Below are 12,180 nucleotides of genomic sequence, written 5' to 3' on the forward strand. Positions count from 1 at the left end.
TTCCATTAGTGAAACTCTCCCATTCCCCTATGTTCAATCAGCCCCACTCTCAAACTCAACTATAATGTTGACGAGAAGGGTTCAGCCCGCCGGCCTTGATGGAGTCATATGTATCCTAAAGAAAGAATCTGTCACATATTGAAACTCAGGTCTGATCCAGGATCAGTTCAGGTGTGGCCTGTGCCAGCCTTGATGATTTTTTTTTTTACTTAACTCCTCCTCCCACCCTCTCTCTCTCTGTCTCTCTTTGCAGTTGGGAGACAGATCTAACTGAGGATCAGTCTGAGTGTTTCCAAAAGGTCCAACACAACACATCCATGTCTGAGTCAGATAATGTCCTGCAGAGAATCATTGAGGGTCATAAAACCACCCTGAAAAATAAGTATGAGTGCTTATTTGAAGGTGTTGCACTGAAAGAAAACCAAATACTCCTCAACAGCATTTACACAGAGGTCTACATCACAGAGGGAGAGAATGAAGGAAACAGCATCCAAGGCATGGGTTTCTCAAGACAAACCAATCAGCTGCAATAACATCTTCAAACCCCTGTCAACCAACCAAACTAAAGAGGGAAAAAAGCCTTGTCTAGTGAGGAACCTGGAGGGGACAGACAAAATCCAGAAATCAGAACTGTTCTCACCAAGGGCATTGCTGGAATTGGAAAAACAGTCTCTGTGCAGAAATTCATTCTGGACTGGGCAGAGGGAGTGACCAATCAGGACATTGATTTAATGTTGGTCCTTTCTTTCCGAGAGCTGAACCTGGTCAAAGATGATCAGTTCAGTCTTCATGGACTCCTGCTAGAGTTTCACCCAGAGCTGAAAGACTTGGATCCAAAGAAATATAATGATTGTAAAATGCTGTACATCTTTGATGGTTTAGATGAGAGTCGACTTCAGTTGGATTTTTCTGAGAAGCCATGTGATGTGACCACAACATCATCAGTGAACAAACTGATATCAAACCTCATCAAAGGAAATCTTCTTCCCTCTGCACTCATCTGGATAACCTCCAGACCAGCAGCAGCCAGTCAGATCCCCTCTCAGTTCATCAGTCGTGTGACAGAAGTCCAAGGGTTCAATGAATCACAGAAAGAGGAGTACTTCAGAAAAAGAGTCAATGATGAGAGCCTAGCCAACAGAATCATCTCACACATCAAGACATCAGTGAGTCTCCACATCATGTGTCACATCCCAGTGTTCTGTTGGATTTCAGCCACTGTGCTTCAGGAAATGCTGCGTCAAGACAATGTAAAAGAGATCCCTAAAACTCTGACTGAGATGTACACACACTTCCTGCTCATTCAGACTAAAATGAAGAAGCAGAAATATGAAGATAATGTTGAGACAGACTCAAAGAATCTTTTGGAATCAAGCAAGGAAATCTTACTGAAACTTGCTGAGCTGGCTTTCAATCAGTTGCTGAGGGGCAATATCATGTTTTATGATGAAGATCTTAGAGAATTTGGCATTGATGTGAATAAATCCACAGTGTACTCGGGGATTTGTACTGAGATCTTTAAGGTGGAAGCTATGCTTCGTCAGAAAAAGGTCTACTGCTTTGTGCATCTAAGTGTTCAAGAGTTCTTTTCTGCTCTCTATGTGTTTTTTTGCTATGTGAACAAGAACAGGGAGGAACTGGAGTATTTTCTGCAAAAAGATACCAGAGATATGTCTCATAATTCTGAAATGTTCTTTAATGTTTCCTATGAGTTTGGGAATAAGAATGTTCCACTGGATGTGTTGCTGAAGGGAGCTGTGGATAAATCTTTGGAGAGAAAGGATGGACATCTCGATTTATTTGTCCGCTTCCTTCATGGCATCTCACTGGAGTCCAACCAGAAACCCCTACAAGGCCTGCTGACACACACACAGAACAACCAGGAGAGCATCAAGAAAATAAGCCATTACATCAAAGAGTTGAAAAAAGATGGTGTCCCACCTGAGCGATGGATCAATCTACTGCACTGTTTGACTGAAATAAATGATCACTCTCTCCATGAAGAAATTCAAGCTTTTGTCAAGTCTGAAGATTATAGAGCTTTCCTGTCACTTGCACACTGCACAGCATTGGCCTATATGTTTCTGATGTCAGAGGAGGTGCTGGATGAGTTTGACCTGAAGAAATACAACACATCAGATGAGGGTCGTAGGAGACTACTCCCAGCTGTGAGGTGCTGCAGAAAAGCTCTGTGAGTTTTCAGTTTCACATTTTTCTAAAGATACACACTCTTTGGTTGATGTATTTGAAAAAGAACTGGTGTGAGTGAGAGTCATTTTCTGGCATACCCTTGGGGAATACATATGATGTAATACTTTTCATTAAAAGAATTCATCTGTATACTCAAAAACCAATGCACAGTGATAACTCTGATGAAAGTCTTGTTAAAGCTAATTTTATGAAACCTTCCCAAGAATGGGAAAAAATGATCTAAATGAAATATCACATTGTTATTTATACTCTCATCTACACATGATCATGATTTTTATGCTGTCTGAATAAATTAGTGTTGCATATGTTACAGATTCTTCCTGGGAAATGTTATGTTTATAGAATGACTGCAAATGTAATAGGGTAATATTTTAATGTGTTGAATGGCTACATTATTAAAATTTTAAAAATAACGATTTGCCTGAAAGAAAATTTTTAGATATGTCATATTAAAAATGTCACCAAAGTCAGCACTAGAGGTGATTTACAGGATAATTTTAATTCTTAAAAAAAAAGTCAGTGTTTTGTTTTTGCTCTCCCTGTTTAGACTCAGAGACTATAAAATCACTCAGCAGTCCTGTGAAACTATCATCTCAGCTCTGAAGTCAGTGAACTGCCCCCTGAGAGAACTGGACGTGAATAACACTGATCTACAGGATTCAGGAGTGACGATGCTCTGTGCTGCACTAAAGAATCCAAACTGTAAACTGGGGTCACTGAGGTCAGTAATTCTGAATGGAGAAACTTGTTGATATTCTATTTCAGTCATTCCATACAATATTTTATGTGGAAAAATTGTACAATAAATGAATAAATTCTTATGATTTATCATTGCAATGCCCTTCAACTCTGATCTAAGTTAAGGCAAAGGCCTGAGTTCTTTTCTAATGGTGGATCCCTCCTAACCCATATAGTCAGTAAGTTTAATGACTGATTGATTTACAAATTATACGAAGGGTTGCAGAATATGTGTATTGTTCACTAAACCACCACTAAAGATTTCATTATCTAGATATATTAATAGAAGTAATTTATGAATGTCACGCTGGTGATGTGGTGCAGGACCCAAGTGCAAAGACACGATGATGTGGGTGAAAAAACGGAAGACTTTACTTAAAATGAAGATCAAAATACAGGTGTAAACTAATAACAAAAGCCAATAACAAAAAGGTGCAGCATGACAGTGTGCAAAATACACAAACAACAATAGACAAAGACAAGGCAAACACTAGGACTTAAATAGAGGGAGAACTAAACAGGGCAACACAGGATTGGTAGAAATTAACAAGGTAATAATTGGACAAACAGGTACAGGTGAGGGGCGGAGACAGACAGAGAACAGGAGCACAAAGACATGTCAAACCAAAAGTCCAAAATGGCGGTGCAGGTTGTGACAATGAATACAATTGGTTGTCTGTTTATTGTATCTGAAATAGTAAGGGAAGCTGAATATTGGAGTAAAAGGAGGAAATAAATAAATAAATAACAAACACAAAAATATTTTTAAGGAATGGTGGAAGTCAGTACAGTACAATTTGATTAATCGTTCATAGCAACAGGTGTTCCGTGTTGTGTAAAGTTGACGTTAAACAAAGTAACCACGTCAATCACTTAAAACCATAACAGTATGAAATTCTCTCTCTCACTCACACATTATCTGAGCTGCTTATCCTGATTGGGAGCCAGGCAGGGAAACACCCTGAACAGGTCGCCAGTCCATCGCAGACAGTATGAAACTAGGATACATAAATAACTAAACATCCGATTAAAACTATTTAAATAAATTCAAATCAGCAACACTCAATGTCAATTTAAATAAAACTTTGCTGATACAACACTAAATGATATCAATATTCAATCCAGTATACTACTCTTTTAAAATACACACGAATAAAATGAAAACTCCGAAGATTGTGGGCCCACGCACACACACTCACCTACAATACCACACAGATGGAGCAGTCAGCCCTATCGTTGCAGGCCTGGGCCAGCTGCATAAACATATCCATAAACCATGACTAAGTGTACGTCCACACTCAGAGCGGCGAGAGCGTGAAAGTCATTCATGACCAGAAGTCATCCATTTTCTATGTGAGCTAGCGTCTTTAAGAGGCGAAGAGCAGCGTGGCAAGGGCGGTTTGAGCATCAGAATAAAGTTGAAGTTCGGTTAACTTTATGATAATAAGCTATGACTCAGTTTGGCAGCAACTATATCAGAACTTAGAAGTGCTCCCCTTGAGAATTCTAGAGAACACAATCGTGTAAACTTCAGTTCCCTCCAAACATGTCATTTAAGGACAGTTTGATCATAGCCGTTGCGGGTTGAAATCTTGAAATTTGACTTAGCATTGTTAGCACTTAGCATCACCGCAAAAGTCACGCCACACAAACGGCTTATAATTAGTCTATTTCGTTAGTTTATTTTGTTACCAAACTTGTCATTATACTTGTTCATCGCTTTCCTTAATCGATCAATTTCTCAGCGGCACATTTAAAGGATTTCATGAGTTAACGTAGGCCTATACCCTACTTGTGGTGTCAGTCTGCAGATATCGGTCTACTTGGTCTACTTCTATCGGTCTACTTCTATCGGAACTTGTACCCACCTATTTCATCAACGTCAGACAGTCCACAATGTTCGATAGCATTGTTGAGAGGGCGGCTTGAGCTAATTCTGACGCTCTCGCCGCTCTCAGTGTGAATGTACAGTAACAGTTACTACTACATAAAGACGCCTAAAAGCTGATTTATACTTCTGTGTAGGCTCTACGCGGAGCCTACACCATAGCATACGCGAGTGGCCTACGCCGGTGTGATACATTTATACATTTGCGTTGGTGTGTCTGCATTGCTCTGTAATGAAACCCCTAGTGGAAATTCCAGTTGAAAAACCAGTAGCCAGTCCATTGGGATGAACTGGTCTCTATTGGTCTGTACTGGTTTCTATTGCTTCCAACTGGGTTTTCAGATTCTATTGGTTTGCCCAGTTAAGAGTACCAGTTGAAACCATTTAAAGCCCGTTCAGACCAATAGAGCCATGGGCAGTGGCTGGTCCACCAGTTCAACCCAGCTGAAACCAATAGGATGTAACTGGTGCTGTCTGCTATTCATTTCAACTGGAATCAATTGGTCTCAACTGGTCTAACAAACCCAATACCTGCACTTGGTGAGAAAGTGCTGTACATTGAGAATGCACTCAAAAAAAATGAAACATGATGAAATGAATTGTTTGATTCATCAATTAACAATGTACAAAATGCACTAAAGAGAATACATTGGTTTTTTTTTAAAAATGTCCAGTCATTTGTAAAACGTTTGAAGCATTAGTGTTTCTTTTGAAAATAAGTGTTTTTAAATTGAACATGAATTCATATTCAGTTTAAAACACTAATTTTTAAAGTTGTATGTTGCTTAAAGAAAGTTCTCTGCCTTCCTGCTGGTCAGTTTTTATTAATTATATTTTGCCGGCTATAACTGACCAAAGAAGTGCACACACTGTTTATTTAGACATGATCATACTGAAACAATTATATTACATCAGAGCAAGCATTTTGATCACACGATCAGCTTGTCCTCCGTCTCGACTGAAGAGATACCTGGGAAGGGGGCGTGGCTCCTAGCCCTTCTCGAGTAATCTGATTGGTGTATTCAAAAATCCTTGCTGTAACGTCGCACGAAGGCAAGCAAGCAAAACCCGCGAATTTCGCTTCGGGTAAAACGCAGCTTTACAGTTACAACCTATAGTTAGCCTTCGTTCACAGAGTAAAAAAAAAGTTTGCCCTGGTAAGGTACTTGGAAGATAATTATCGGGCTGTTGTTCCCTTTTCTCGTATAAACAATTTCGACGAAACTACCAAGTATTGGGTGGTGGGACGACGGAGCCTATTACCAAGGCCAGGTTTTGCTACCAGTGAGCTACTCATTGTATTAAGTGTTTAACATATCTTACTTAACGTAATTTAGCTTTTACATATGAAAAAAACAAGTACTCACTTCGTGGGCTTGTATGCTAGTAGAGTTATATTGATAGTTATAACTATAGTTAAAGACAGGTGATAACGTTACCGAATCAGTTCCTGTGTGTCCCCGTTGAGACTGTATATTTCAATGTAGCACACGCTTGCGACTGTTCGTTTTTAGTTAACCATAACATTAGGCTGGCCAGATAACAGCTGTTTGTAGATACGGCTTTATATTGAGTATTCCTGCTGCTGTTAATGCGTTTAGTGAGTACATAGTTACGGATTTTATATAATGCAGCCGATCGAGAACTCGCTACGACAGCGGAGAACAAGAGGGGCCCCTCCCCGAAATAAGGACAGAAACAGCGTCGCGCATCAGGGAGGTCACCGCTATTAAGAACGACAAAGGCAGCGCTGGATGGGAGGTCACCGCCATTAAGAACGACAAAGTATGATTTTAAAAGTGAAATTCTGTATTGTACCATTACCAGCGAATGTTGTATGCCTGGTTATCACCATGTTTAGGCCTATTAAGTAGCCTAGAATTTGACACTGCCGTTTAAATGTTTAGAAATTTCCATCCTCCAACACGCTGTATTGTCTATTAAATCAATCAAACAAAACATTTCCTGAGGCACTGCACTGCCACTTAAAAATGATTTTATATTCGTATTTTTATGTTTCTGTATTTTCTCTATTTTTACGTTTTGTAGTTATATTTTAATTCCTTCTATGTTGCTTGGCACTCTCGTTGTACATTTACGATGACAATAAAGGCATTCCTTATACATTTACTTGTTGCCTGTATTTCAGTATTCTCTGTTAAATTGTTATTATCAAGGTGTATATATAGATTGCAGTATACAAAGGTGTGTGTGTTCTCAGCCTGTGTGGACGTGGTGGAAGTAAACTGTTAAAACATAAATTACATGCAGTGATGTATTCACTATAATTCCAGGCTCCACCAATTGAAATTAGTTTAATCCATTTAAATACCAACTGTATCATTTCACACACTACTTGAGTTCACATGAACTCAATAACCCAGTTGTCTCCAGCTAAAACCAATACAGACCATCTGAGACCAGTTCAAACCAATACATTCCAGTAGAAATTTCTATTGGTTTTTCTACTGGGCATTCCAGTAGAAACCAGTTGTGAAACCAGTTGAATGTGTTTCAATTTCCCTATAAAAACCAATAGAAACCAGTTAACATTGCTATTGGTTTTCTACTGGTTTTCAGTTGGTTTTCCACTGCATATTTTTCACTGTTCCTAAACTTATAACAATGCCATGGTGGCTTTAGGTCATCCCTAAACCAAAATATTAGATCCGCTGTGGTATTACTGTTAGATGCACAGATCGATAAGAAAGTGATACAGGCCTATATAGTGTACATTTTGTACTAAAACATGTACTAATTACTCCATGGTTACCAATATTAAGACAATATTGTGCACACAATAAGGTCTTCGTGCGTAGGTCTAATAAATCGTGGGTATGTTTCAGTCGACTGAGCTCACAATGTACCATATCGTGCCCACGAAGTCAGGAAAAAAATTTGCTTGTCCCCTCCCAGGCTCCTTACATATCCATCTGGTTTACTTGTTTACAGTAAATGCACTGTCTGCAGGTTTATTTTGTTACTTTTCAGTGCACCATGTTGAGTATGCCACTTAGTACTAGGGCTGTACTGAAAATTAGAAGCTTCGTTCATTGAATTGGCGTTCGAATGTGCCATCAAGAATTCTATTATTATGGCTGTTCAGCTGTACTTTTAAGGTTATTGCTACTGTAATACAATAAGTTTAAATATTCAAGTGGCCTACTTTTTGGTATCAATTTTGCCAGTAAAAAAATTTCCACTTTTTGAATTTCAGTAACGGAAGGCTGGTGTTGGTCACCATCAATGTGTTATAAATTTGCACATGAACTAGGAATAATGTTCGTTTATGATTCTCTGTCATGGACAAACAACAACAACAATAAAAAGTCCAAAAATCCCAGGTTTGGAAACATTTTAAGATTACTGATGATGATTATAACAAACAATCAAAGATAGCATGCCAGTAATGTAAGATAAAACTCGTGTCCCATCACACATTAAATTCTGGGAAACCATCTGAAAAGTGTACGTTTAGTTCTGAATTTGTGAAATGTCTGTCTTAGTAAATTAAGGTCTCGTTAGTTATGCTTAAGTTTAGTTTTGCCTAGTGTGACTTGCAGTTTCTCATATTCATCATCTTTTGAGTAGAATGTAGAGTATCCTGAAACAACAGGCCAAGACGATGGCGTCATGTCACAGACATTCAGAGCTTCGCTGAAAAAACACTGGCTAAAATTCAATTGACAAAAATGGCATTCAATACGACCCTACTTAGTACTGTATCACTTTGAATATTAAAGTGTAAATTAACACCAGACCACTCTTGTGAGTCTGCTACCTTTTCAGATTAAAAACAAATATAACAAATATACCCTTTGAAGGTAGAAATGGGATTTTATATATATATATATATATATATATATATGTTTTCCCCTCTTGTTTTTTCTTCTTCCAACTCTTAGATGCTGTTTACCACAGGTTTGGTTAATAAAACACATCACAGCCATAATTTTCCCTCTCTTTAGGGTGAACTCACACACCGTTTTCTCACTAACAGACACAATAATTAACAAATGCAAGTTATGAGCCAAAGTTTTATTGAAATAGCAGAAGTGTATGCTGCACTTGGTATATCTGGAGGTTGGACTTCATGGAAAAAAAAAACAAAACAAAACATCTTCTGTTTGAGAGGGGTGTTTTGCCTTCAGTTCCTGCATCAGCTTAAGTTTGATGACAGCCATTAGTGGCATAGCTGTCAATGCACAGTCTTCTCTTTCCTTAACTTCTCCCACCAGCTGAACACGCTTTCCTTCTTCTATGGCTCCATAATAAGGAAAGCAAGCTGTGAGTAGAAGTTTTACTGAGAGTGTTTCAGATGGCACGAGCATGTAATTGAGGTTGGTTCTGATTAAATGTCAATTCATTTGTTAGATTAATTCATGTAATAAACATGATTCTCTGAATACCTACCGGGTTGTTGCCCAGTAGGTATTCTTCAGTCCTTTCTCTGTTTTCTTCATTTTTTATCCTCTCTCCGTCTGTTTCATTTGGGAGGTTTTTCCTGTTTCTCTTGGTCAGTTTTTTTTTTTTAAAAAATCCTCCTCAGTGTATTAATGATGTGTTGGAGCAGAGTTGTATTTTTCTCTTTTCCCTTTCTTTTCTTTTCCTTTTCTGTTTTTTGCACTTGCTCTCTCTCTTTCTCCTTTTTCATTTTCTCCTTTTCTGCCTTTTTAGCACTTTTCTTGTTGGCTTTTTCCTCCTCCTTCTGGAGCTTTTTCAGTTCTTTCTCCTTCTTTTTCTCCAACTTCTGTCTTTTTTTCATCTCTTTCTTGTTCAAATTCTCTTCCATTTGAGAGCGGTGCTTTTCTTTGAGTTCCTCCGTCAGCTTAATTTTGATGACAGCCATCATTGGCATAGCTGCCAAAATGCTGCCTTCTCTTTCCCTCATTTCTCTGATCAGTTCCACACGCTTCTCTTCCTGCGTGGCTCTCTCCATCTTTTCTTTCTGCAGCTCCTGGACAGTCTGTTTCAGGAGATCCTGGACTCTGATGTTTTCCTCCTTCTCTTTTGCCAACTCTGCCAAAGCCTGCTCCTTCTCTCTCTTGACCTCCTCTCCCTTTTTCTCCAGAACATCAAACTCTTCTGCAAACGTGTTGATCAGGTTCGCCTCCACCATGCTCTGGTCTTCACGGTCCTTCAGTCGAGCTTTTTGTAACTGTTCCATCTCCTTCTTTCTGTCCAGCATTTCTTTTTCCATTTCTTCCCTCTCTCTCTTTCGCTCTTCTTCCATGTTCTGTTTGTACTCTAGCAGCATCTTCAGTGTCTCATCCTGATTACTCCACTCTGCCTCATCGTCATCCTCAGATAACTCACTTGGGTCTTCATCTGGGGTTATCTGACCGGTCATCAACTCTTCCATGTCCTTGTCCAGCTCAGCCCTCCAGCGCTGAAATTCCAAAAGAGAAAGCTGCTGCTCCTCGATCTTGGAACGCAGCATTTCAATCGTCAGCTTGTAGCCTTTCTCTGCTTCCTTTTTCTTGGTGTCCTCAACCTCAAGAGCTTTTTTTAGTGCCACAATCATTTGTTCTTGTTGCTCTAGCTGAACTGCTTCCACTGTCTCAAACTTTTGTTTGTCCTCTCTCTCGTTCTGCAGTGCAGCTGCCATTCTGTCGTACTCCTCTCTGGCAACCTGACTGCCTATTATGTCCTTCTTATCCATATCCATCTCTGCTTGAGTAAAGAGAACTAAAAATACTGAGACATGGGTTTAGAATCAAGACGTGTTACTCACTCAGTACTCCACAGTAGGCTACATACACTGAACTGGGGATCAGTTTTTACGGGTCAATTTTCATTTCTCTCTGAGCGGGGACTTATCAGACATCGAACCTATGAACTTAGTCAACGCTTATCACTATTACTCCCTTTCTCCCTGCATTTCAAATAAGTTTAACGTCAGTTTACACGTTACGAAAAACTATGTACGGCGACTGATCTGTGACTCGCTTATTCATTTATATTGTCGCAAATATTCACACAGGTATTGGGTCGGTGCCATTTTCCGAACATTTGCAGTCATGTCTGCAAATCCTCCGGTAAAAAGGGTGCTGACTGTTCTAAGTATTATGCTATGTTAAGTTACGTTAAGCGCACCGCAAGCATGATGTTGCCCTGTGAGCAGGATTTGCCGATGACTGCCCAAGAGGACCCACGCGAGGGTAGCAGCTCGGTTGAGCTTGCCCCCTTTGAAACACGTCCTAATGAATAACTACTATGAGTCTTAGGATCCGTGCCATCGAACGAAATCCGCAAAGTGACAGCCGGCTTGCGGTTAAAAGTACAATAATACATCTAAGCAAGATAAAGCCCCACATCACTGTCTAATTCCAACACTGTGCTGGACAAATATTTTTTAAAAAAAATCAAACTTACCTTCAGAAAAGTCCTTTTTAAGAGTTGTCTCTGAAATTGTTCAAGAGCTCCGATTCGCCGATTTCTTCCTTCGCTGATGCTTTACCAGAAAGGTACGTTTTTCGCTCCAACCGCTGTATTTATAGAGTCTCCCGCGAGTGTCATGGTCATTGTTTATGACGTTAGAAAGGTGTGGAATTCTAGGCCGTGATTTTAAACCCTGCTTTAAAAATGTCGAGGTTGAGGTTGCATGTTTAAGTATATTATGATAGATTGTTATGTATTTGAAAGAGCTCTGAACTTGGTGCTGGAGTTTATTTATTCAACCACGACCTAGCAAGCATAGTGGCATACATAAGTAAATAAAACTCTTATAAATAAACCAATACATCCATATATACATACGTACACACATAGGCTACGTATACAATATTTTTCCGTTTTCCTTTAATATTTGCTCTTTTTAAATGATGCATAATGTGTGTGTGTGTTCTGTTTTCCTTATTTTATCTGAGTAACCGCTCTCTGACACAACACACACACAAACACACACCCACGCACACACAGACTCAAAAATAATCAAATTATGAAAATACAGGAACATTTACACGAACACTCTCTCTTCCTCTCTCACTGTACATTTATTTGTCTCTCACCATAAATTTCTCCACATCTTTATTCCTCCTCTCAGACCATTTGGCTTCACGTTTACAAAGGTCAGCATAACCATTGTTTATAACCAAGGTTTATAACCATCGCTCTAACATGAGGAATCTGGTCCCGTTGGACAGGGAGAGAAAGAAAGAAAGAAAGAAAGAAAGAAAGAAAGAAAGAAAGAAAGAAAGAAGGGGCAAAACAATGGTGAAAAATATACATACCGGTATACAAGATACGAAAAGTTGTCTTTGTCGTCATTTGTCTTTGTTTTGTCATTTAAAATAGGTACATGCTGTATTATAGACATATTTTTGAAGTTACAACCAGGTATA

At 39.1% G+C, this 12,180-nt stretch overlaps 1 pseudogene; it reads left to right on the forward strand.

Moving 5' to 3' along the window:
* LOC115821465 (NACHT, LRR and PYD domains-containing protein 12-like) overlaps positions 1–12,180 on the forward strand; it is a 67,756-nt pseudogene that overhangs the window by 7,094 nt on the left and 48,482 nt on the right.

The sequence above is a fragment of the Chanos chanos genome, chromosome 9 (genome assembly GCF_902362185.1).
Source record: "Chanos chanos chromosome 9, fChaCha1.1, whole genome shotgun sequence".
Lineage (NCBI taxonomy): Eukaryota > Metazoa > Chordata > Actinopteri > Gonorynchiformes > Chanidae > Chanos > Chanos chanos.